Source organism: Canis lupus, chromosome 16, assembly GCF_011100685.1.
Source record: "Canis lupus familiaris isolate Mischka breed German Shepherd chromosome 16, alternate assembly UU_Cfam_GSD_1.0, whole genome shotgun sequence".
Lineage (NCBI taxonomy): Eukaryota > Metazoa > Chordata > Mammalia > Carnivora > Canidae > Canis > Canis lupus.
The window spans coordinates 53,063,438-53,089,255 of record NC_049237.1 but is presented as its reverse complement, the minus strand read 5'-3'; the positions used below and the strand labels follow the sequence as shown (position 1 = coordinate 53,089,255).

Genomic DNA, 25,818 nt, shown 5'->3' with positions numbered 1-25,818 from the left:
CCCCTATCATGATAGTTTCCTGGCTCTGTGCCTGGGCTTCAGTGTCTTCAAATTTCAATAGAACTATTATCAAATCTCTTTAAGGCATTGGGTGTTTAAATACGTCTGCGTTCTCTTTCATTTCATTAACTTGTATATAGTGTTTCAATTTTTCTCTTTTGAATCATTGGATTCCTTTGCAAATGTAAACTTTTTTTTTTTTTTTTTTTGGTTAGTTACTGTTGAAGGAAAACAAAAACAATTTACTGTAACTCTCATTCTGTTTGTTTTGTCCTTGTTGAGTTTTCATGTGTTTGACAGATGAAGCTGAACTTCCAGGTGTTTGATGTTGATACTAGGTTGGGTGCTATGGTATTTTCTCCAGCATGTTTTGGTCATTGTTCATGGACCCACACTTCCATCTCCCTCTCTGGGCCCTACTGACTATAGGGGAAGAATTGACTTGGCTGCACTGAAGGCCTACCCCTGGGAATCAGGTAAAAGTGTTGTCTCACATTAAAATTAGCAGTGATATAAGCTAACCTACTCCCTGACATGTGAAGCATTCTAACTGAACTAGTTTTGTCTAAACTGCAGTCAATAGTAAGAGTGATTTATAGAGAATCTCAAAAAGCTTAATAAAATTAAGTGTATTTGTAAAAAGTTGGTACCTATTATATCAATTGCAAGGTTGTCCAACTCCTTTTATCAGGGAGTTGCATTTCCAGGTCAGCAGGTTATAAAACCTCAGAAGTAGGAGGCAATGTTTTTGGCACTTCACAGTATTGCACTATTCCCAGGTACAGCAGGAGAGCCAAGGACAACAAATCATTCACTTCTTAATAGTGTTTATAGCTTTCAGCTGTATTGTTACTTTTATCTCTCTTCAGTTATCAGCGTATCCGTCTTCTAAGACATTTCCTCATAAACCATTCCTTAATTCTTCAAGTAATTTTTAAACTCCACGAATTATTTTTTTGATTGTTTTTTAAAGTTTCAGGAGAACCTAAATTCCTCCTGGCATATTTCTCTAAACATTTAGAAAATATCTATAGTCTATTACTTAATTACAGTCAAAAGACCATAATTTTTATGAAAAGAACTTGGTTAAAAACCACTATAATATTTATGGTCTTAAAAATGGATAGATTTGATGGAATGTGAGTTGGCAGTTAAAATATGGTGTCAGTGTAGGGAATTTTATTGAGTGGTGTCACGAGGATTGGTGTTTTGACCTATATATTTAATAAGTTTCTTGATTTAGAGTGAAAATGAAGCCTATTCTTAAAGAATATTTGAGGTATAAAGGTACGCAATGGTACATCAGGATAGTATAATGGGGAGATTGTTTTTATAAATTAGAAGAAAAACTCCTGCCAATATTAATCATGAAGGTTATTATAAACTAGTTTGGCAAGGAAAAATAAAGGAGAGCAAAAGGTTGGATAGATACAACTAACTACACTTTTTAAAATCTTGAGTTTTGAAGAATCACCTCCCTAAAATATCTTAATATTTTTCAGCCACAATTGTCTAGTTTTTAGGAATGAAGAGGTCAGAACGCTAGGTGGTTTATCCTTGTTACCACTGGGTACACTATTGGATAAATTTATTTTATATCCCTGTCTGAGGATTTCTCCCTTTAGAAAGAGGGATGATAACTTTATTTCATAGAGATGCCATGAAAATTACATATGGGAACATGGGTGTGAAATATCAACTAACGTAATACCATGAGCTCACAAAAAGTTGGCTAGGGTTCCCTTTATTATTACTGTGTGCCAGTCAGTGTGGGGAATCTAAAATTGAAAACAATATGGGAAGAACGAAAAGCACCCCTCCCTTCCAAAAAGGAAAATTGCTTGTTTACAAATGATATAAGGCCGTAAACACGACAAAATTGATAGTGGCAGAGGGTCTGACTCTTGTGCTTGGCTGTTACACAAATTTAGAGGTGATTGAAAGCTCTCAGATTACAACTTTGCGGATTTATTTCCAGTCTGGATATTTGATATTGCTTGAAGCAGTTGTTTTTGTGAATCATAATTTTCATTAAATCAAACTTTAATTAAAAAGTTTCTGCCTGGAGACACTTCCTTGAAACACCAGGCAAGGCTCAGTAGAACTGTTTGCCTGTTTGTGACAATATTAAATGTCAGGCTGAAAAATGTCAGCTCAGCAGATGGATAATTGTATACTTTAAGACTTTTAATGGACAGATGTATTTCAGTATAAAACTTAATCTGTTAATTAAACCCCAGCTCATACAGGAATAATCTTATTTACATATGCTAATGTACATACATAGTACACACTTATCCAGTACTGGTTCACTAATACCAGCGTTATAAGTAAGTATGTATGAATCATTCTTGATCTCTAGGAAGTTTACATGAAATGTAGGTGTCTCGGTTGCATCTCTGAAAGTGAGTCTGAGATTGGGGCAGCATGCTTGAGGCTTCAACAAGTAGGAGTGAGGAAGTCGAGCAAGGTGGACGGATGGACGAATGGACAGGCACTGGGATTGAATTCTGCAGGGACATCTGAGAGAAAGAGGGCTTCCCAGATTTGTCTGTAGGCTCAGCCTTATGCACCAGCTCCCATCCTTCATTGGCTGAGGGTTGACATGGGGCTGGGGCCACCCTTAACTTCTGTAATGCACTTGTTCAGGGCCTGCGGCTCAGAGCCTTGGGCTCAGAAGAGAACTTTATGACAGAAGTCTAAAGGGATGTGGAAAGGCAATTGGGGTGGAATGCTGTCAGTCTGAAGGTCAGCTTGCATGAAATTGCCTAATCTGGCATCTCTGAAATTCCAGCTGGGACAAGGCAATGAGGAGCAACAAAAGTGTCTTCTATTCTGTATTGTGTCTGCCCTTTGGGCTGCTCAGACCCATCATTTTGGTCACCAGCTCTGCATGGCGATAGTCAACCAGTTTCTCAAAAAAATCTAGTGGCGCCAGGATGACTCATTTGGTTAAGTGTCTGCCTTTAGCTCAGATCATGATCCCCGGTCCTAGGATTGAGCCCCAAGTTGGACTCCTTGCTCAGTGGGGAATCTGCTGCTCCCTCTGGTCCTACCCCCAGAAGGACCTCTAATAAACAAAATACTGTGCTCTCTCTCTAATAAACAAAATCTTTAAGAGACTTCTTGCAGCTAGTAAGTGGAGCAAATTTGAGTCCCCATTGTTGCATCCAGTTCAAGGGCTATAATTAATACCGGTCTCCCTTTACCATGAGTTGTCCCTCACTCTTGACCAGCAGGTCAGCTTGCTAATAGTAGTTGAGGAACAGAATTTCACCTCTGGAGCACTTGATCTCCTGTCCAGGCCTGAACGCTCTGATCTCCCATTCACTTGTGTCAACAGACATGGAAGTACCAAGAGATGCCCCGTGCTTCACCAGGTTTCAGACTCCTTGCCGCAGTAGGTAGGAACAATCCTGACTACTCATGATAAGTCAAGCACTACCACCAGTACAATCTGTGCCAGTGACAGGTTTGGAGTGAGCATAGGCAGTGTATCCTTGGTGAGAAGGACCCTGCTTCGTTGTGCGCAGACCTGGTCTCTGTCCCAGACCTTTGCACAAGTACTGGGTGGCTGGAGACAGGGGCTGACTGAAAGTGTCAGACAAATGATCTTGTCAACAAGAGGTTGCTGTGGAAGGAGGTCCTTTCTGGTGGACGTTGACCCGAGATACAAATATTCTCTCATTTTATAGTTAATCTCAAATGCCCATTCATATATTTATTGCCCCAGTCTCCTTGTTTACCATATTAATCTTGATATATTAAGAACCAGGACCAAACAGCCATGACCAAATAGCTGAGACCTTTGCCCCTGCCTAGGATTTCATGTATAACCTTACCTTGGTCTAGTTTACCCTCTTTACAAAGACAGCTTAGAGAATACAGCAGTGCAGCATGAAACCCCATTGCCTGGAGGATGTCGCCTCAGTTATCTTTAATGCAGCTCTAAGTGGGTCTGGAGTAGCAACACTACTAAGCAACATGTGCTTCCAGCACACACAGTAAGCTGCCCACCTGTGAATCAGGCCCGGGTCTTTTCTCCCCTTTATGGTGCTGGGACAGGGAACCTCTTTAATGCCATAGCTTGAGAAAGAGGTGTGGGTCCAAGAGCTTGGAGGCATGGAGGCTCTCTGAATCCTATACGCGAAACTTATTTGAGAAGCTTGGAATCCACTCAGGCCTGATCACCGACATACCATTTTCATGACACGGAGGATTTGTGTGAACTGATCTTACAACTTGAAGATCTGAGGATATTCACCTCAGGATGGGCAGCTCTGTCTTTATAGTCACTGACGTTCCATGGTCAGATGCTCGCTAATTATTGGGGGCCAGTGGCATATTGGGAACTGTTCACCAAAGGTACATTTTTCTGCTGCAAATCGCATGGTCTTGTTCCAGAAACTGTAAGATCTGTACTGTGACTCTCCTATGCGGGCTCGCCAGGCACTTCTCAGTGCATCCTTAGCTATTATTTAGAGTAGATACAGTAGCATTGACTTCCTCATTCATGCAGCTTTAATGGTAGGGACTTTGCAGCGTAGCCTGGACCTGACCATGTATCTTGCTCCTTGAAACCAAGAGCCTTTTAGTCCATAGTATTTGCAAGAGTGGTTATGTTGCCTTTAAAATCTTAAAGGGCCCATCAAGCTCTGGAACTTGTATAGTAAGTTAGTACACCTTGAACCCCTTATCTTTTTATGTTGGAGGCCCTGCCCTGGAATGTCCTGGATCACTGAATCCTTCAGAAATTCACCAATATAAAAGGGCTGTGAATATCTTTGGGTCTTTATTTCTACCTTCTAAAGCACTTGCCACTATACCCCGGTCCAGTTACCATATACTTGGAAGCATAGCAGTTGTGATAAGGATTTCCACTTGATTAAGTGTCTCCTAGTCCCTTGTTATCATCTACTGCCTATCTGGTTGATGAAGAGAAAGTAAAAGTGAATTCAAAAGGTATATATTGGTAATCACAGTACTTGTATGATTTAAGTGTGAGGTGGTTGCTTAGCTCTTTATATCTACCTGGCATGTAGCATTGCTCCTGAATTACCAATCAGGCAGCAAAGAAGAGTGGCAGATTCCAGGGCTTCTACTGGGTCCTTCATGCCATGGTGACTGTTAATCCAGGGTCACTGTATTAACTGGGATATAAGACAAGTGCCATATGTACATCCTAATCAATCATTTGGGGACATGTGGTTCATTTGGACTCATTGGACCTAGAGCAAGACAGACCTGGGTTTTATTCCATTTATCTGGCTTCCATCAGACCCCACTCTACCCAGGAGACCACTATTAGGGTTTTTTTTGGAAGTAGAGGTCCTATAATATAGTGGTTTTCTACTACTGTATACCAAACTTTTGTGAACTTAGTGGCTTAAAAAAAAAAACATACTCTTATCACACTCCAGGTTAGAAATCCAGGCAAGGCATGACTATTTCCTCTGCTCAGAGTTTCACAAAGCTGAAATCAAAGAATTGGTTGGGTTGTGCTCTCATCTAAGGCAGGGGGTGATGTCTTCCAACCTTATCTACAGATGCCATGTTCTTGCTGCTCGCTGGAGATCACTCTCGGCTCCTGGAGGACCCTCTGGTTTTTGCTGTATGGCTTCTTCTGAGGGCCGTCTCACGAAATGGTAATTTATTCCTTCAAAGCTAGTTGAATTTAATTTCTTTCAAATCATTTTTTTTTTTCCAGGAAAAGCCTACCCCTTGAGGACTTACCTGATTAGGACAGGCTCACTGGATAATTACCCCAATGATTAATTGATTTGGAAAACCTAATTATATCTAAGAGTTTTTTCAACTTGTCATATAATATCCAACTATGAGGGTAAAATTCATATTTCCAGCCCTATCCACACTCATGGACAGGGAATTATACAAGATAGGAGTCTTGGATGTCCTAGAATTTTCTGCCCACCCCATCTAGTGTTGCTGTCAACCCAGACATTGCATTGTGCAACCTTTTGAAAGGTTTATCCCTTATTCCAGAGTATAGGTACCCTGGTAAAGGGCTGCAGTTCTCACTGGGGAAGGGTTTACATCCTTGCTTACATCAGAAAGCCCAGCTCCATTGCAGTGTCTTCAGTTGGGATTCATGGAAACGTATCAACATTTTGGTGATGATACTGCCCCCTCACTGGTATTTTTCTTACATATAACACAGTGGAAATGATTTGGAGGTTGTAATTGATATTAGTAACACAATGGCCAGCAGGTCATTGGCATTTCCAGTTCCTAATTGTAATAACAGAATGAGCTATGGCCTAAAAGTAGAAGTCATGGTACGTGTCTGAGTGTGCATGTACCCATAAATGCATCTCTATCTTATATTAGTTGTGTGACACTGAGTGATTTATTTGCCTTCATAGGGACTTTACCTGCAAAATAAGGTGGGTCCTTCAAATCTAGTGATTCCAGCCCAGATGTTTTCCTTTAACTACTTCTAGGCACTCAATGTGTTCAGGTTCTGTATTTTCCCCCTTGATCTGAAGTTAGACAAATATCTCCTACTTGAACCACAGGGACAGATTAATAGTCATAAAATTTTGAGCTCCATCAAGCCTATGGGGCAGGTATTTCTATTGTAGAAGGCCCCAGTCATCCTAAATGGAGAAGGATTGTATATCTCGAATCTTTGTAGATGGAGACTCAGGGAGTTACTGGAGATAGAGAAAGGAACAGTATGCATTTCAAAGACAAACTTTCACAGAATAAAACTGTATCTGACAACTAGCAATTATCCAGGCGCTTAGTTGTCTGCAGAAATGTATACATAATGTCCATGTTTAATTTTAGAGACAGACAAAATAAGATTTGTGAAATCACTTTTAATTGGGTAATTAATCATTTTTGCCTGAGGAAATCAGCTATTAAGCTAAGTTCTGGATCTCAAAATGAAGATTCTGAACTGAAGAGCTAGTTTACTAGGTGTATTTTCAGATCTAAAGCAATCAAGATTACAAGTCATTTTGCTTTGTTCCATGATGAAGGTCTGCCTTTATGAGGGGTCTTAGAATCTTCTAGGAGAGTAACTTCCCAGGGGTTCTAGGAAAATTCATCACTACCACCACAAGTGGGAGAACAAAAACAAAAGACAAAAAATCCTATTTCTAATTGTTCATAGTACCATCTCTTCAGTAAAAATAATATTTTTCACATTTCTGATAAACAGAATTTTCAATACTTATTTTCAAGCTGTTCTGCTATATACTGTTATCATATCAACGGTATATTTTCCATAAAAATATTTTTCTAAATCCTATTACTTAATATGTCTGCTTATTAAACTATATAAATAACTTACTATCTCAAACCTTTTTGATTGCAAGGAATCTATTCTCTATATTTTTCATGTAATTTTGTATTGTCATTGAATTTGGACAACTCTAGGTGCAGAGCTCAGGGGTATTTTCACAAATTAGCTCTAAAGCTCTAAGGATGGTGTTGGAGACACTTGACCTTGTTTGCCCCCCCACCCCCCCACCCCCCTGCCATCTTGCTGTTGCCTTTAATTAAAGACCCATAGTAATTTTACTTATCATTTTTAGTATGCTAATTTTTACTTCCAAACTAAGCCTTCTGGTTTGATAATTCAGTTTCTCACATGAAATTATATGCCATTCCTCTTGAAGTTATGATGATTACCTTTTCTTGAAATTATATATAACATAAAACATGTAAGTTTTATTGGCCTAGGCACTGAAATCACCAAAGTGTAGAGCTATGCTCAGAATCTCCTTGTAAATTACATATTTTTGTAATAATGCAACCTCCTTTGTGGTGTCAAGTCTGGCCTTCCTGAAACTTGTAGGTCTACAGTTTCATATCTTACATTCATTTGTAAGCAATATATTGCACTGCATACCTTCTGGTCTTTGCTGATCTTACCTGTAGTGCTTTATTAAGTATTTTTGCTAACAGTTGTCCAACTTCCTTTGAGGTTTCTATTAAATTCTGAAAATCCCAAAATAATATTCTACTTAGCCCAGGTGATAAGATACTTTGTATGGATCTAGTGACTTGTCTATTCAGAATACAGTAGATTTCACATTTGATTGGAAACTTCTAGAAAGTGACCCTTTTAAAATTTTACAATTGATGGTTATAAACTCAACTGGGATGTTGAAGAATCATAACCACATTACTATTACCATATTTGGTTGTAGGCCGTGTTTCTCCTTATTACCTGCAAGAATACTGTGCAATTGTGCACGTTGTCTCCAGCTTTCAAGTTTGGAGGTATACGAGTGATTGATCACAAGCTCAGGTGGGGAATCAACCTTTTGTCGAGTGAGCATGGATACCATAAGGAACACAGGACCAGGAGTAGTACTGGATTTAACTTGGACTGGGTCATTTCTTGGCATATGGCACCAGGCAAAAAAGTTCCCTCTGGTTTCTTGTCTTGATAAAATAGACTAGTATCCACCTTGATGGCTCTTAAGAAGATGAGAGGAGGTTTTGTGCACCTCGCAGATTGTATATTGCTCACCAACCATTTTGTAAGTGATTGGTTTTCTTCCCTGTCCAATGTCGTCAAGTCTTGGAAGAGTTGGTCATTGTTACTGGTACAGGCTTATTCTGACAGAGGATAGTTCCACATGTGAATGTGAGCTCCTGTGGATAGCAGTCAAAAGACACTACTTGCAAATTTTTTGTTGGTAAAGTCTCTTACCACTGCTTTTTTGGACTCCATGACTGTAACCTAAGGCTTCAATAGTATGTACGTTGATGGCCTGCAGCCACCCTCCCTCGCTTTGTATACAACTGTATACAAAGTAAACTCTACCTAGGAGTGGACAGAGTGTTGTGTACCTCTTCTTTCCAAATGTATTTGAGATTATAGTGTCCCACTAGGAGAATTGATGAACTTGGCTACCTTCAGGCTCTGTCTTCCAGGAATCCTTTAGAGACCCTGCACAAGGGCACATGTGTAGATGGCACTGCCAATGAGAGCTTATGCAAAAACTGTCAATGGACTTCCGTATATTGGGCAGTCAAGTTGATTAGACTCACATTATGATTAAAGATCTTTGTTTTCAATATAGGATGGACTTAGAAGCAACAATGTAGATGGAAGCATGGGCTGTGGGACTTGTTTTGATGTGTTTTCATACCAATATCTCTGCTATATTTAGGTTATGTGATTTTGTGGTATGCAGAGTTAAAACTTCCCATATCAAGTCACCTTTTGGTGTGACCGCTTGTCTTGGCAGTTGGCTCTATATTGTGTAGATGTTGTACTGAAAGTGAAGCAATTGAAGTATTCCTTATTTATTGACGTAGATCTCATTTAGTGGATCAAAGCAGACTTTGGGATGATTTATGCATTGCCAGACAGACACAGAACCTTGAAAGTCAGTGCTATTGCTTACTTTTTGCTGTTTGGTAATTAAAATGACTGTCATTGTTTGTCATGTTGCCTTTGAATTGTGTTACTTTAATCTCTAAAACTATTTTTAGCTTTACTGTTTATTTCTTCACTTCTCACTCTCTTTTCTGATCGTATAGACATTTTACAAGGCACCTACTGTCCATAACTGAGCTGTGCACTTTTCATTTATGTATAGAAATTGATCTTTCTTATTTATCATGAGCATATTTTATATGCACTTTTATTGTACATATAAATCCACATCTGAATCTATACTAAACACTTGTGGCAGAACTTTCAGCTGAAAAGTTCCTTATTTTCAGCAAAGATTATCACTAATTCTTATGTATTTCTGCAGTGCTGATCTTTTTTTTTTTTTAATTATCTTCATCTGCCTTTGTTTTTTCATGACTGTAGAACTACACACTGAGTTGGAATACTATACACTACCAGCCCCACAAATATGCCTCCAATCTCATTTCCACTTCTTAATGGACTCCAGTCAATGTCTTGGTACTAAAAGCCTTTCATTACTTACTTCACTCTGGGCTTTTTTTATACTTTATTTGCTCAGTCAGTTTTATAGTCTAGTTGCTCTTTTTTTGTCAAGTGGCTCATAACATATTCTTCAAGTACAATAGTTCACCAACTAAAACATCTATAACTTCAGTTCATAATGACTTTCCATTACTGTGTTTCTCCTGTATTCCTTTTTGGAATAGCTAATAGAAATATGCATTCAACATAATTCCTTTTTTTTTTTTTTTTTGCTAAACCAACAGGGATGGAAGCATGCCCCCTACGAATCTTCCTATTACCTGTAGAGCTATCACACAAAAAAAAATGGTATTTGTGAACAATGGCTGTGACAGAAATTTGAGGAATGAAAGATTTTTAAAAACCATACTTTATAGCACTTATACCATTTTTCTTTTCCCACCCACCACACAGGGCACTGCTCATTAATACATGTTCCAAAACTGGTGAGCTTTTGACATGAGGTAAAATGTAGATGCTCTGTCCTGAAAGTCCATGCTTTGGTTTGGTAGCAGTGTGTGTCTATTGAAAACATGACAACCTGAGTAGACCAGAACAGGCTCACTTATTGAATATCCTAGAGACCCCCAGAGAATCAACCAATTAAGCAGTTTATGTAGAAGTTAGGCTGGTTCAGTGTCTGATATAGTTCAAGAAAAAAATGATTGATTCACAGTACACACACACACACAAAATATATCATATGTTCCAGGTTTTGGATCCATACCAATAAAACCCATCAGGCCATCATACTTACCAACTGATGTGCTAAATTCTGTGGGTTCACAAAAGCTTTTACCCAGTATATTTCTAAAAGATGATTATTGCTATTATGGTGTTGTATCTTTAAAATGACTTCCATGTCGCTATCAATTGCTTGATAGTACATGTGAAAGCTATCTTTTTATTGGATGGCTACTTGCAAAAGCTCAAGCCCTTGAGGGGAATATTGCCTTATCTGTTAAGTTGAAGCTCCACCATTAAAATGCCCCATGTCATTATTGACACTCACATGTTGCTGCTACCATGACTTCACGTTAACTCCTTCTAAGCTGCTTGGCTACCCTGGAGTTACTGCCCTCTGTATAGTCATTACTTCACTGAATGCTGCGCATAGTGCAACAGTACTAGTGGACTGGCTATACTACCAAAACTCAATGGCATTCATTTTTTTTCTATATTCTTGTGCTATATATGGTTGTTAGAAAAATACAGATGAGTCAATTCAGAAAGGTTCTGTATATGCCATTGCTCAATATGTATACTTTGATAAATTTTTAAAAGATTTTATTATTTATTCATGAGAGACACAGAGAGAGGCAGAGATATAGGAAGAGGGAGAAGCAGGCTCCCTGCGGGGAGCCTGATGTGGACTTGATCCCAGGACCCCAGGATCATGACCTGAGCCAAAGGCAGATGCTCAACTACTGAGTTACGCAGGTTCTCGATAAAGCTTTTATTACTGACGAAATCATAGGAATGTTTGAATGCAAGTACTATGAGGTTTCTGAATGGAAGATACATAAGCTACCTGGGTTTTCATATAGAGAATATATCTAACCAGATTGCATTATTTGAGCTTTATCCAGTCCCTCCTCATTGTTTATATAGTATAAAACAGAAGGATGAAGCACAATCATCTTTTTATAGGCATCATTGTCTTCATGGCAAAAAGATTTGGACTAGATCCCTTAGTTAGAATATCAAGACAGTTAAAACACTGGGATTTTCCAAATGCCAAAGGATTTTCTTCCTGGGAGGTGGAGTAGTAAGGTAGAGGTGGAGAATGGATAAGGTGGGATATCTGATCTAAATATGGACCATATAGACGTCTGATCCTCTAAGATTCAAATACTGTTAGGGAAATAGAACTGAATGGCCCATTTTCCTGCACTGGTGTCTCTAATGTGAATGAAATCCCTTATGTTTCCAGTTTAAGTATACCTATTTCATTGAAATATTCCGATGTGTTAATGTTTTAGCTTCCTCTTAGAAAATGTACCTCTCTGTACATTACTAGCTCCCAAATATCTCTGCTTAACCACATCATGTCTTTTAAGATCATGAGATTTTGTTTTCTACAAAATCTCTTCTTGTACCTATGTATCAAAGTTTTGGGTTCTATTCATTTATTTTTGACTTTCAGGCTTGCCTTAATTATACAGAGCCAGAGCCACTTGTTGATTTTTGGTGTATCTTTTTTTTTGTTTTTGTTTGTTTGTTTGTTTGTTTTTTGGTGTGTCAAGATCAATTTTTAAAATTTCTATTTTCTTTTCCGGAGTCGATATATATTAGCCATTGCTAAATACTTTGTATAGCCATGAAAAAAATTCAATGTCTCACCTGCAGGAAACTTAGAAGAACGAGTAGAGTCCGTTGGCTTAATGAAGAATTTAATAAAAGCTTTCTCATATGCCAGTTATTCCAGCTTTATTTTAAACATAGTGCTAGAAGCTAATTTTGTGACAAATTCAATTAGTTGCTTTGTATAATCCATGGCTTTACTTTAACAATGATACAGAGAATGTGAAACATTAATAACTATTGAGTGTTAATTTTTCTTCAATGGGAATTGTTTTCTACGCCTATTTAATCACAACTAGATGAACTTTCTTGTTTATGTGAGACTTGAAACATTCACATTGTCTCAATATTTTAAGTGGTATATATTTAGTCAGGTTTATGGAACCAATGTGTCAGAGCACTACTACTGAATGCTTCTTAAAAGCACTGATAAAGTTCCATAATTCTTCGAGGCAGGAGAAATGCTTGCACTTGATAGCTTTACACAGAAATACTTGAGACCTGACATTTGAAGTCAGAATCATTCTGAACCTCTTGCATTGGAGTAGAATCAGTCAAATGGACACAGGCTCTTAAAATGAAAAATATTTTCTCCTTTCTCCCATTCTATGACAGATGCACATTCTCTTTTAAAATATAGTTGAACAACTAATTGATCTCAGTAAAGCTGCATCATTTTTTTCATCTATTCTTCATTGTTGGCTCAGTGGAGTGCAATAAATCAGAAGGAGGCTAAAAATCGTGAAAAGCATTCAGTCAGCAAGGACTTATTGAAAGCCTTCAATGTAAAGAATACTGAACTAGTCATCATAGGGATAAAAGAGAAATAAAGGCATGATTCTGGTCCCAAAGACATACAGGATGGATGATGATTCAGTATTATAGCAAGACTCCTCTTCATATAAAGCAGTATTTAGTCTCTTTGGCTCCATGTTGAGCTGCATAAAAATAAATTGAAGATAAATAAATTATCCTTTGGATAACAGCGTATATATGATTACCCATTTGGGTACCCAAAAGTATGGTCAGTCTGTTAACAAGTTTTCAATCTTTTCATACTGCCTATGATATTATATACAAATTCCTCTTTCCAGTTACAACTTTCAGTAGAATAAAACTTCAACTTAGATTTTAAATGTTATATTTTGTTACTCTAAAATATTACTACTAATGACTGAAGGTTCCATTTATTCATTATTTACTTTGTTCTAGATTTTTGCTATAAGGGATGAGACAAGGAAACACAGACAATTCTTGCTTTTCATGGGGCCTTGTTAATCAAAACTCAGACAGTATGGAACCATGTCCCCCCTTTGCAATTTACACTTGATTTCAAATGTTTGATTTATAGAAGAATCATAAAGATAGTAGAAAATTCCCACATACCCCTCACATAGCTTACCCTTCATGGTTTCATCTTCTATAGCCATGGTCCATTTATCAAAACCACAAAGCTAACACTTGTGTGATACTTTTTTTTTAGATTTTATTTATTCATTTTATATATATATATATATATATATATATATATATATATATAGAGAGAGAGAGAGAGAGAGAGAGAGAGGCAGAAGAGACACAGGCAGAGGGAGAAGCAGGCTCCATGCCGGGAGCCCGACACGGGACTCGATCCTGGGACTCCAGGCTCACACCTTGGGCCACAGGCAGGCGTTGAACCGCTGAGCCACCCAGGGATCCCCTGGTGTGATACTTTTAATGAAACTATTTAATGTTACTTGGATACCACTATTTTTTTTCCATAAGTGCCTTTTTTTCTGTTCCAAGATCCAATTCAAGATATTATATTGCATTGAGTCTTCATGTCTTCTTAGTCTCTTCTAATTTATGAGAGCTTCTTGCTCTTGTCTTGCCTTCATGACCTTAACACCTTTTGAAGGTTGATGGTTACTTTTGTCTAGCATCCCTTGATTTGGGTTTGTGTGATATTTCTTGTGATTAACATGGTGCTACAGATTTTGTGGAAGACTACAATTGATGTACTCTTAGCCCATCCTATTGGGATGATATTAATATGATTTACTTTGGGTCATGTTAACCTTGACTATTTGGTTAAGAAAGCGTCTGCCAGGATATTCCAGTGCAAAGTGACTATCTTTTCCTTTATGTACTCTAATCACTAGAAGGAAGTAGCTAAGTCTAGGCCATATGCAGGAGGGTGGTGGTGGTTAAACTCCACTGTTTGAGGCAAGGGATATCAAAGACTTGTGGATATATGTTATAATTATCACAATATTTTTGGGGTATATTTATTAAATATTTGACCACATTTTAGCATTTGTCCATGTACCTTGCTTGTATAACTGTGGTGTTCCAAGAAACAATGGTGCTTTAATAATGATAAGAAACCAAGATCTTGGTTTCCGGGTGCCATTCTACAATGAAAGGAACTGTGCTCCTTTGAGAATAGCCAATTTTTGGATTGGAGCAGGAAATACACAAAAGTGAACCTAGAGCATCTTACAGTACTAGAAAGTAAGTAAGTGCTAAAAGCAAAACAAATAATCATCATGTTGAAAGGAAATGTCAAATAAATTGTGACAGTAACAAATTATAACCCCTCAAATAAGATTAAAACCCATGAGCGCATATTGATGATGATAATTGAATAAATAGGAAAAAGGACAAACATTTCTTACAGAAGAATCCCAGTTATTAAATGTAAAAACAATGAAGGAAACAGATTTTCTAGTAATGATTTCCATCCAATATATTTGACAAAATATATTTCATATAATTTTTATCAAATATATGAATGTGCATAGTGCTCTTAATGATTACTCCAAATGCTTTTTATGCCATAATACTGTTTTATAATATGATTAACACTCATTGTTAAAAATTTGAAAACTGTACATAATGAGAAAAAAGGGTAGTCAGACCATAAACAAATCTCTTTGGCTTCTTGTATGTATATTCAGTATTTTTATTTGTATTTCTTTCTTGTGAGCAGTTATGTACTTATACATCTTATATGCAACATTTGAATAATAGTGCAGATGCTATTTGCTCCTTGAATTTCTGTCATTTTTCATTATTTTTGCAAACCCTATTTTCTTCTAGTGTTAAGTATTTTGAAAAGTAAGATTTTAATTACTAGGTTCTATACTGCTTAGGAGGTCCACATACATTTATCTAAAAAATAACCTTTAGAAACTTCGCCTAATAGTATAATGCCTTTGTATATAAGTCTTTCCCTTTACATCTAATTATAGTTAGTGTAAACTTTTAGCAGGATTAATAGTTCAAAAATATAAATAGTTAAAGCTCTTCTTATGCACAAAACATTACTTTATAATGCTGTCATAAAACTGTAGTATAATGTAGCCATTGCAATATTTGGGACATTTAAATAATTCCAGGCATTTTATACTATCACCAATGCTAAATGTATCCTTACCCAAATTACTGACTAAATTCTCAAATGTCTTAAACTACTAATAAGTATTGCTAAATTGATTTCCAACATAGATTGCACTGTAGCAAATTCCCACCACCAATGGTTATTTCTGTTTTATCTATCCTTGTTAATGTTAACTATAATGATTTTGTTTAAATCCTTGCCAATTTCATATGTATAAATATTATCTATTAACACCTATCTTTAATTTTTAGGGAATCTGAACATGTAAGATTGAAAGGAATAATGAAGATGGCTTTATATCATGAATACATGTGGACCATATCTCATAGTTGAGCACACATAATCCAGTGTTCAATAACTACTAGATTAATTCAACATATCTTGAAAATGGAGTCATTCAGACTTTTTAAGGGAAGTCTGTTTTACTTTTCCAGCTCTACTGAGGTATGATAGTTAAGAATTGTATATATTTAGGTTCTATGTGAAGAAGTATGCCTATTCTGATGGCAGACAAAGGGAATCTAGAAAGCAAAACATGATTATCCTGAAATAGACTCTAAAAGCCAAGCTGAAAAATACACCCTAGAAGATATTTGAAAAATTTGAAAACATTCACAGACATTTTCATTCAAAATCCTATATTTTCATAGAATTCTAATTACTTTATACACAAAAACTATAGAACCATCAGGAATAATATTCTTAGAGCAGATGATGAAAATTCAGAATAATTTTGTCGTTTTAACACAATGCCTATAGTAAATATAATTATTATTTCCATAAAAGATATTTAAGTAGGTGTTGAAATATGATCTATGCATAGATCAATAATTTGTTGGTGGCTTACAGGCATGTAAGTTGAAATGCCAATGCTATAATGTCATGATCATTAACCTGTTTAAGTTAGCAAATCTCTATAATCTAATAAAATACATTCTTGGATATGTTCTATCTATTGCCTTGTTTGCCAAGAAAAAAAAAAAAACATTAAAATAAAATCTTTATTGTTGAAACACCTGAAGAGGCCAGAAGGGACTGGAAGTTCTCTCACCGAAGTGCAAGAAAATGCAAAAATTAAGGCAAAATGCACATTTTCATTATGTTAATTTCTTTTATCAGCAAAAGTAGAAAAACCATCCATCTGTTGAATTAAAAAACATGTTTGCCAAGCACTTTATTCCTTTTAATTTTAATCCTTGTGTATTTTAAGAGAAACGAAATCCATATGTTTGCTATTTTTACTTTTAGATTCTACCAAAGTTAAGCAAGTTTATTCAAGTGCATTCAGTTTCCCTTTAATCTGTGTTTCCTCAGTTTCAGATTAAGTCTTTTAGGTAAAGAGGTGGGGAAGTAGAGCATTTAGTAAAGTGGATTCTTCTTTGAATCACTCGTTATTCTAATGCTTTACTCATTGAAACATTGAGGTGCCAGGCTATGTCGCAAATAACACTAAATCTTCATAAAATGTTCATAGTGTCTGCCATCAGGTTGCTTATACTCTAGCCAAAGGAGTAAAATGATGACTGCTTTGCAAATCACATTAGGAAAAGAAACACATGAGAAGGGTTTCCTTTTCTTAATGAAATGTAAATAAAAGAATAGTCGACAGACATCATTACCATAACCAAAGACCTCCTCTGAATTCTGGTTTAGAGACTTGCCTGGTGAGCACATCTGGAAAGTCTCTCCTAACTCTGAACAGATACATAGGAAAGTCAACTGAAAACTGTGACCCAGGATGTGTATACTGAATGAATAATTGGATTGATTTTTGCAGGGGGTGTGGAGGGCGTGGCAGTTTACTAAATAGTAAGGTCAGGTTACTTCTGTGGGTTTTCTATGTGGCAGGCACTACTGTTTTAATGTATAGCTCAACTTTCTGTTTGCACAGTAACTCAATGAATTAGCTTTTCTCTTTGTTCTTTCTACAAAGTTGAGACAAGTTGACAAGGTCTACTTCAATCATGCATCCTGATTCCTGGGTCAGTACTTTAAACCTCTGTGTTCTATCACCTTTCAGAAGAGTGACAGTTAATGAGGATGAATTGGAAAACTGAACTGGTGATGTTCACTGGTTCACACTCCCTTTCTCTTGAAACGAAACGGCCATTATCCTGGAAACAATGTGGGAAGAAAATTCAGTCTTGGTCACTGTGGCTTTTGGCTGATATCTGCTACTTTGACCTGAGAAAATATATAAAGTCACAGTTGTTAAATGTATGATCCACAAAGGGCTGCTTTTAGCTCTACAACATAAAGCACTTGACCTGTGGGGTCAGCATACCACATGATGTTACGTACCACCATGCCCCTCCAATGCCCATCGACGTAGTGGACTGGGCTTTGAGATCTATGACACGATGACAAAGAACACCACTGATGATAATGAAAAGGGCATGCAAACAAGTATGACTGGGGGCATCTGGATGGCTCAGTTGGTTAAGGATCAGACTCTTGGTTTCGTCTTCAGTCATGATCTCAGGGCTGTGAGGTTGAGCCCCGAGTCAGACTCCATGCCTCATGCCCCAAGTTCAGTACAGAATCTGCTTGTCTCTCTCCCTCTGCGCCACCCTCTACATGCGTTCTCTCTCTTTCTCTTTCTTTCTCTCTCTCATAAATAATAAAATCTTAAGGCTGTTTTTTTTTAAGAAGGCTGTTTTAAAACAAAAACACATAATAACTTTTTTGTGTTGACCAGTGACATTTCTGTGACATAATTAAATGTCTGCTTAGTTGCCTGTTGTATAGGCAGTGTAAGGAAATGAGAAATGCTGTAGTAGAAGAAAAAGGACTGTAGTATTGATACTGAAAATTAAGTCTTTCTGAATGGATACATGTACAGCATAATCAGGCAAACTCTAATCTTCAAGTAGAGAAATCTGAGGTAAAATTTAACATAGGTGTATTCAGTGTATTAGAAAAATTTTTAGAGAAATAAATGTTAGACTTGCTTACCTTTTTGGTAACTTAAAATCTCACAAAAACAATATTTAGATATTTTACAGGGAAAAAGAGAATGCAGCAAGAATTTTCCATAACTAAACTATTATGCATGTGTGAAAGCAGCATAAAAAAATTCTTGTAACTGGAGAATATCAGAAAATACACCAGTTTCTAACTAAAGAAATAAGATAATAGAAAATTTAATTATCAAAATAATTACTTTTAAACATAAATACAGCCTTATTATTTAAAACACATCTTAAATGAAATAATTGAGCAGAGATCTAAGATGTGCCCATTTTTCATTTTAAAAGTAAAAATGATAAATATTTGGATAAAACAATGCATGCTAAATTTACACTTTTGTAAAGCATTCTCATAAAATTAAAGGCATGATACATACCTCAAAATAACTGGAAGTGATCAACACAAACCAAGCACAATTAATTGTGAGTGCAACATATAAAACAAAGGATGAGCAAAGTGAGAGGGCATAAAACACCATAAGCATAAAACAAGGGACCAAAAAACCAACTACTCTTCTGAGAAGAAATGTTAATACTTCAAATTATTGTCCTGAAAGCTAGATGTTCAACTTCAGTTACAAACGCAGTCCAGACACCTTGGAAGCAGAATTACTTATAAAAATTAGAGATTAGGCAACAATTTATTAAGAAATAAAAGTAAAGCCAGATTGATAGTAGTTTCAAAAAAATTTGAATACAAGGGAAAGGTATTACATGCCTAAGAGTGCTTTATTTTACGGTGCTTGGAGTCAATCTCAGTGAAGATAGAGTGGTCATGAATCTGAGAATTTATAATAAAGAGAATCGCAAGATAGAGTGAGAAAATGTTCACTTTGTAATTTGAAAACAAAAGTTAAAAAAAATAGAAGGGACATAGAAAATCTACTTCATATATAGGAGGAATCTGCTAAAGAGACCATTTTAATGAAACCCTATAGTGTACCTTTTTTGACTGATTAATCAAAAATGAAGAAAATTTGTCAGATTGCCAGTATTGATTGTTCAGTATGCCCACCCGCTTTTTAAAAGATTTTATTTGGGATCCCTGGGAGGCTCAGCGGTTTAGCACCCACCTTTGGCCCAGGGTGTGATCCTAGAGTCCCGGGACTGAATCCCACGTCGGGCTCCCTGCAGGAAGCCTGCTTCTCCCTCTGCTTGTGTCTCCGCCTCTCTCTCTCTGTGTCTCTCATGGATAAATAAAATCTTAAAATAAATAAATATTTTATTTATTTGAGAGAGAGAGCATGACCACTAGTAAGGGTAGGGTGGGGAGAGGGAGAAGCAGGCTCCCCACTGAGCAGGGAGCCCGATGAGGGGCAGGACCCTGGGATCATGATCTAAGCAGAGGGCAGATGCTTCACTGACTGAGCCACCCAGGTGCCCTCTTTTCTTTTTTAATAATAGATTTGATAGTTGATGTGATTATTTTGCTATAAATAAAGCCAACCAAAGTATGATATTTTTCAGTCTGCCTTGCAGTTGGTATGAACATAGAGCTAGGTTCTGACCAATGAGGTAAGTGTGAAGCTTATTTAGGATCTCTTTCAAGGTAGTGTTCTGAGAAGATTTATCAAGGGAGCTGGCTCAGTCAGAAGTTGTGGCCCTTTTGCTTTATTCTCTCCTTCCTTTCAGCTGTCTGGAACACAGATGTGCAGCTGGAGTTCTGTATCCACCTTAGATCAGGGACAAATCTTGAGAAAGCCAGGTACTAGAATAACAGAAAAAGAAGAAAGTTGGGTTGTTGATGGCAATGAACTGCCATTTTGGACTGGATTGCATATCTTCAATTTTTTTTTTTTAATGTGACCAAGAACTTTCATTCTAAATCCGCTATATTTGAAAATTTCTGTTTAATGCATTCAAATACAATTTCTAAGACCCATAGTTTTAGTTCATATAAGTAATGTTGAATCCATTTTCATACTATGCAAACAAAAGCTACATTTTTCTCTCCAATATCTATAAAGTTATTTTTATTGAGGTCTAACTTACATCTTAGTGTCAGATGTATTGTGTATTGATTTGATATGTGTATATATTGCAAAATGATCACAATAAATTTATTTCAAATCCATCACCAACACAGTGACATTTTTTTTCTTGTGATGAGAACTTTTAAGATCTTGTGATAAGCAACTTTCATTGTACAATTCAGTATTACTAACTATAGTAATGTTTGGCTTTATATCCCCAGGATTGATCTTAAAACTGGAAGCTTGTATATTTTAATCACTTATACCATCAGCCCAACCTCCTGCCCCTGCCTCTGACAACCACTAACCTGTTTTCTGTATCTTTGAGTCCTTGGTTTGTTTTCTTTCTTCTTTCTTCTTTGTGCTGGAGGTAGGAGTGGGTTCGTAGGGAGACGAGGGAGGAATGAAGGAGGAAGGAAGGAAAGAAGGAGGAGAAGGAGGCGGGGGAGGAGGGAGGGATTATAGCGGGGGGCGTTCTTTCTCTCGTTCTTTCTTTGTTTCCTTCCTTCCTTCCTTCCTACTTCCTTCCTCCTTCCTTCCTCCTTTTTCTTCTTCTCTTCTTCTTCTTCTTCTTCTTCTTCTTCTTCTTCTTCTTCTTCTTCTTCTTCTTCCTGTCTTTCTGTCTTTCTGTCTTTCTTCTCTTTCTTGATTCCACATATAAGTGAGATCAGTCAGTCTTTGTCTCTCTCTGTTGGACTTTACCTCAGATATCCTCAAGCATGATATCCTCAAGATCTGTCCTTGTTGTCACAAATGGCAGGATTTCCTTTTTTATGGCTGAATAATATTGATTGTGTAAAAGCACCATAATTCCTTTATCTATTCATTCATCAATGACCACTTTATGCTTCCTTATCTTGGTTATTATAAAAAAAATGCTGCAGTGAACATAGTAGATATCTTTTTGATTTAGTGTTTCCATTTTTGTCAGATAAACGCCCAGAAGTGGGATTGCTGGATCATATGCTAATTATATCCTTAAGTTTTTGAGGAACCTCCTTATTATTTTCCATAATGACTGTACCAGTTTACGTTCTCAACAGCAGATGGATGTTTTTCCACATCCTCACCAACACTTGTTATTTCTTGTCTTTTTGATGATAGAAATTCTAACAGATGTGTCGTTGATAGCTCATTGTGGTTTTGATTTGCATTTCCTGATTAGTGATGTTGAGCATCTTTTGATGTACCTGTTGACCAATAGTGTGTAGTCTTTGGGGAAAATGTCTACTCACATCCTCTGCCCATTTCTGAATTGGATTGTCCTTTTTGTTGTTGAGCTGTATGGGTTATGTATTTTGGATATTAACTATGATATGCGAATATAGTCTTCCATTTGGTAGGCTGCCTTTTGTTGATGGTTTCCTTTAGTGTACAAAAGTATTTTAGTTTATGTCGTCCCATTTTGTTTTTGCTTTTCTTGCCTTTACTTTGGTGTCAGATCTAAAAAAAAAAAAAATAACTAGTAAGGCTTACTTTAAAGAGTTTACTGCATATATTTTCTTCTAAGATTTCAGGACTTAGATTCAAGTTTTTAATCCATTTTAGGCTAATTTTTGTGTATGGTGTAAGAAATTTCTTCAGTTTGTGTCTTTGGCATGTGGCTGTTTGGTTTTCCCAACATCATTTATTGAAGGGATTATCTTTTTCCCATTGTATGTTCTTGCCTCCTTTGTCATAATTTGTATATGTGTGGGTTTATTTCTGGGCTTTCTATTGTGTCCCATTTATCTATGCCTGTTTTCACACCAATACCACACTCTTTTGATGATTATAGCTTTGTAGTATAGTCCAGTATCAGGAACTGTGAGGCCTCCAACTTTGTTCTTCCTTCTCAAGAGCGCTTTAGCAATTTTAAATCTTCTATGGTTCCATACAAATTTTAGGATTATTTGTTCTACATGTTTAAATGAGATTCAAAAAGTTGCAGCAATTTAGCCAAAGAAATGGCAAAAATGAAAAATACTACATTAAATAATTAGTGTGAAGGGAGGAAATCATATCTGCATTCATGACTAGCTCTTAGGATCAAGAGTCTTTATCTGTCTTGACAACCTGCAGTGAGGTGAGGTGGGAGGGACAGCTATTCAAGACCCTCTGTCTTCATGACTCCCCAGAAAAGGGTTTAATTATATGCATTGTGTCACATTCTTAGGGGTGATTCATAATGTAAGGCACAGTAACTCTACTTCTGGATTTATAATGTAAGAGAATAAATCAAGATGCAGACTAGGATTTGTGGCAAAGGATATTTATGTATACATGTTTTACAAACTAGCAAAATATAGGAAGTAACCAAAATGTTTAATAAAAGGAATGTAATTAAATTCTGATAGATTATTAACCACACATAATGAACAATTTTAGTTGCCTTTTGTATTATAAATATTAAATACATGGATATTTGTATAGAATACAATAACTGAACAATAAAATGACAAAAAGGAAAAAATAACAAAAATCTTATCAGTGATGACTTCTGTTTAGTAGGTGATCCCTATTCTGTTTATATGATTTTGTTTGCTGCTTATTTTCTGTGGGCATGAATTGTTTTTTAGTTTCATAGAAAAATTAGAGTTTTTGACATCGTACCATACATAAGCCAAAAATTAAAATGAGATATATGAGCATGTTGGGTAAAATGCAAAATATTACATAAACATGACATTGTAATACAGGGAACTTGATTCTTTGAACTAATTTTCTAATTAACCATATACTGTTAAACCTATGTTCTCATAATTAGAGAATTGTACTATATTCTTGCAGTGTCTTCAGAGGAAGCCTGACATCACTTCATATGCAGTTGCCCATAATTTAAGAAAGGTGTTTCATACAAGGCTTACAAGTCCACTCTCTTATTTATTAGAAAAAATCTGTACAACCTGGAGAAATTTAGCAGTGTCTTGTTATAGTTAAGAAGAACCAGATTCATGAAATATTCACCCAAGTCAAAAGGCAAGTGACATTTTCTGTTGAACTCTGCTCAACCAGAAACCCAATTCAAGTATTCTATAAAAAAAAAAAAAAAAAAAAATCTGTGGTTCTAATAACAGTGTAATATTTAGTCTTAAAGTTTTCCTATAAAATTTCTCTGAAATCACTCAAATACTGGAAAACTTCTCAAAGACAATCTAAATGAATGGTTTCCTTGTTTCAGAAAACATATTGGAGGCAAGACAGTTGGAGTTTAATGGACTGCATTACCAAGGGGGCAGGTATGGACTATTAGGCTGTTTGATTCCTGTGAACTGAACTGAATGGAACTTGTATTTGTATCTGTAAATCAGTTTGACTTAGAGTACTAGAAGCTGTGCTGCTGGAGGATGGGATATTCCAACAGCAAAGTAAAAGAGCTACAGTACAGGGTTTTGCTATCGACATGTAGTTGGGATACTATCTGGAGTTACTCTCTAATGGGTTTCTCTGATATTTTTGGCTATTTTGGCACCTCTCCCATTTGGGCTGAAGCACGTGAGCATCTGTTAGTTTCTGGGAGGTTTTCTATAGCAGAATAAAAAATAATGCAATCAGGATTTTGGATTTCTGAGTTTCAAAAGGTTCAGGTATAAGCAGAAAAATAAGGAAGGGATATTACATTAGATATTTCCCTTTTATCTCATCAGAAAATATTTCTGGACAAAGTTGAGGTGGGAAAGAGGAGAATGAGACAGAATTCAAAACAGGGTTATTCTAGTGGGTCTCATTTGTAGGATTTGAGGGGAAATTTGATACCGGGGAATTTGAGAGGAGAGGTAACTAACTTCTTGACCCAGTTTTGGGTTAGTCTTGAGAAGTGAGAAGATCCCACACTGCCAGGAAAGGCTGAAGAGCATAGGCTAGGAGGGGTTTGCATCCATTTTGAGGCAGAGGGACCAGGAACAACCTTACAGTATTTGCTTTAATGTCTTGGAAATGCAGCTGAGATTTTCTTGTTACTCCCAAAGTAGCCCAGAATTGCCTGAAACACAGAGCACCTAAAAAGGACACAAGGTTGAGAGTGAAAGACAATAATCTCTATGATCCCACAGATAGACACTCAAGTCCATACAATTTCTTTTTTAAAAAAAGATTTTATTGAGACACCTGAGTGGCTCAGTGATTGAGCATCTGCCTTTGGCTCAGGTCATGATCCCAGGCCCCGGGATTGAGTCCCACATGGGGCTCCCTGCAGGGAGCCTGCTTCTCCCTCTGCCTGTGTCTCTGTCTCTCTCTCTATCTCATGAATAAATCTTAAATCGTTTAAGATTTTAAAAGATTTTATGTGTTTATTTGACAGGGGGTTGGGGAATATAAGCAGCAGGGGGCAGAGGGAGAGGGAGAAACAGACTCTCCTCTGAGCAGGAAGCCGCATGCAGGGCTCAATCTCAGGATTCTGAGATCATGACCTGAGCCAAAGGCAGATACTTAACGAACTGAGCCTCACAGGTGCCCCCAATCCATACAAATTCTATACATCTCTACAGATACCACTGTGGTCCAGCAAGGACTAAGGTCGGTCTCTACAGTGGCAGTATGTCGTGGTCTGAAAAAAAAAAAAATCATTCAGCCCCCTAAGGGGGTCATCTTCAACTAAAGAAAAATAAAATGACATTATTTCTTGAGTTGAATTAGTGGCTTGAGGTTTGTAACTTAGAACTGCAACATGTGATTCATCAATATCCAGGTAGACGGCTCCTAGCAGTCTGTATTTCTGACTTTATTTCTAACCTTCTCCAATAGTTTTTTTTTTTTTTTTTTCCCTAGATTGAGGTCTAGGGACCTCAATAGGTCACCATAATAGAGAACTCATGAAAACATTGAAATAGACTCTAGTGAAAGTCTTAATAAAAATAAAAATATTTTACATAAAAGCAAAGTTTCTACAGCATAAAAAGCTTAGAAATAGAATAGACAAGTTATAAAGTATTATAGTACTGTAATATACACACATATACATGTTATAAATTAATATAATTCATAAACCCTTTGCCTGGCATAATTTTATACAAGTAAAAGTTTTCCCCTTTTATATCCATTCATTGAATCCTACTTATTTGTATTAGGCCTCCTAAATATTTCTCCATCATTTCCTTTTTCAACCTTTCTGCAACTGTAAATCCTTGCAAAGTACTTACTGTGCTCAGACCTGGTGCTAAATGGTGGATAAATGCTGTCCACAGGGTTCCTGCATGCAGCAGGTGTGATGGGCGTTTTGTTGGAGAAATACGAGGCAGTGTATAGAGGGTTCTAACATAGCCTAGGGCTCCAGGGAAGCACTCCCTA

At 36.7% G+C, this 25,818-nt stretch overlaps 1 long non-coding RNA gene across 1 annotated transcript; it reads left to right on the top strand.

Annotated features, from left to right (window-relative positions):
* The first annotated feature begins 287 nt into the window (after positions 1-287).
* LOC119874682 lies at positions 288-23,590 on the top strand. Its single transcript, XR_005371667.1, has 4 exons — positions 288-476; positions 5,547-5,645; positions 15,863-16,055; positions 23,323-23,590. It is a non-coding gene; the product is annotated as an uncharacterized LOC119874682 (long non-coding RNA).
* Positions 23,591-25,818: the final 2,228 nt, after the last annotated feature.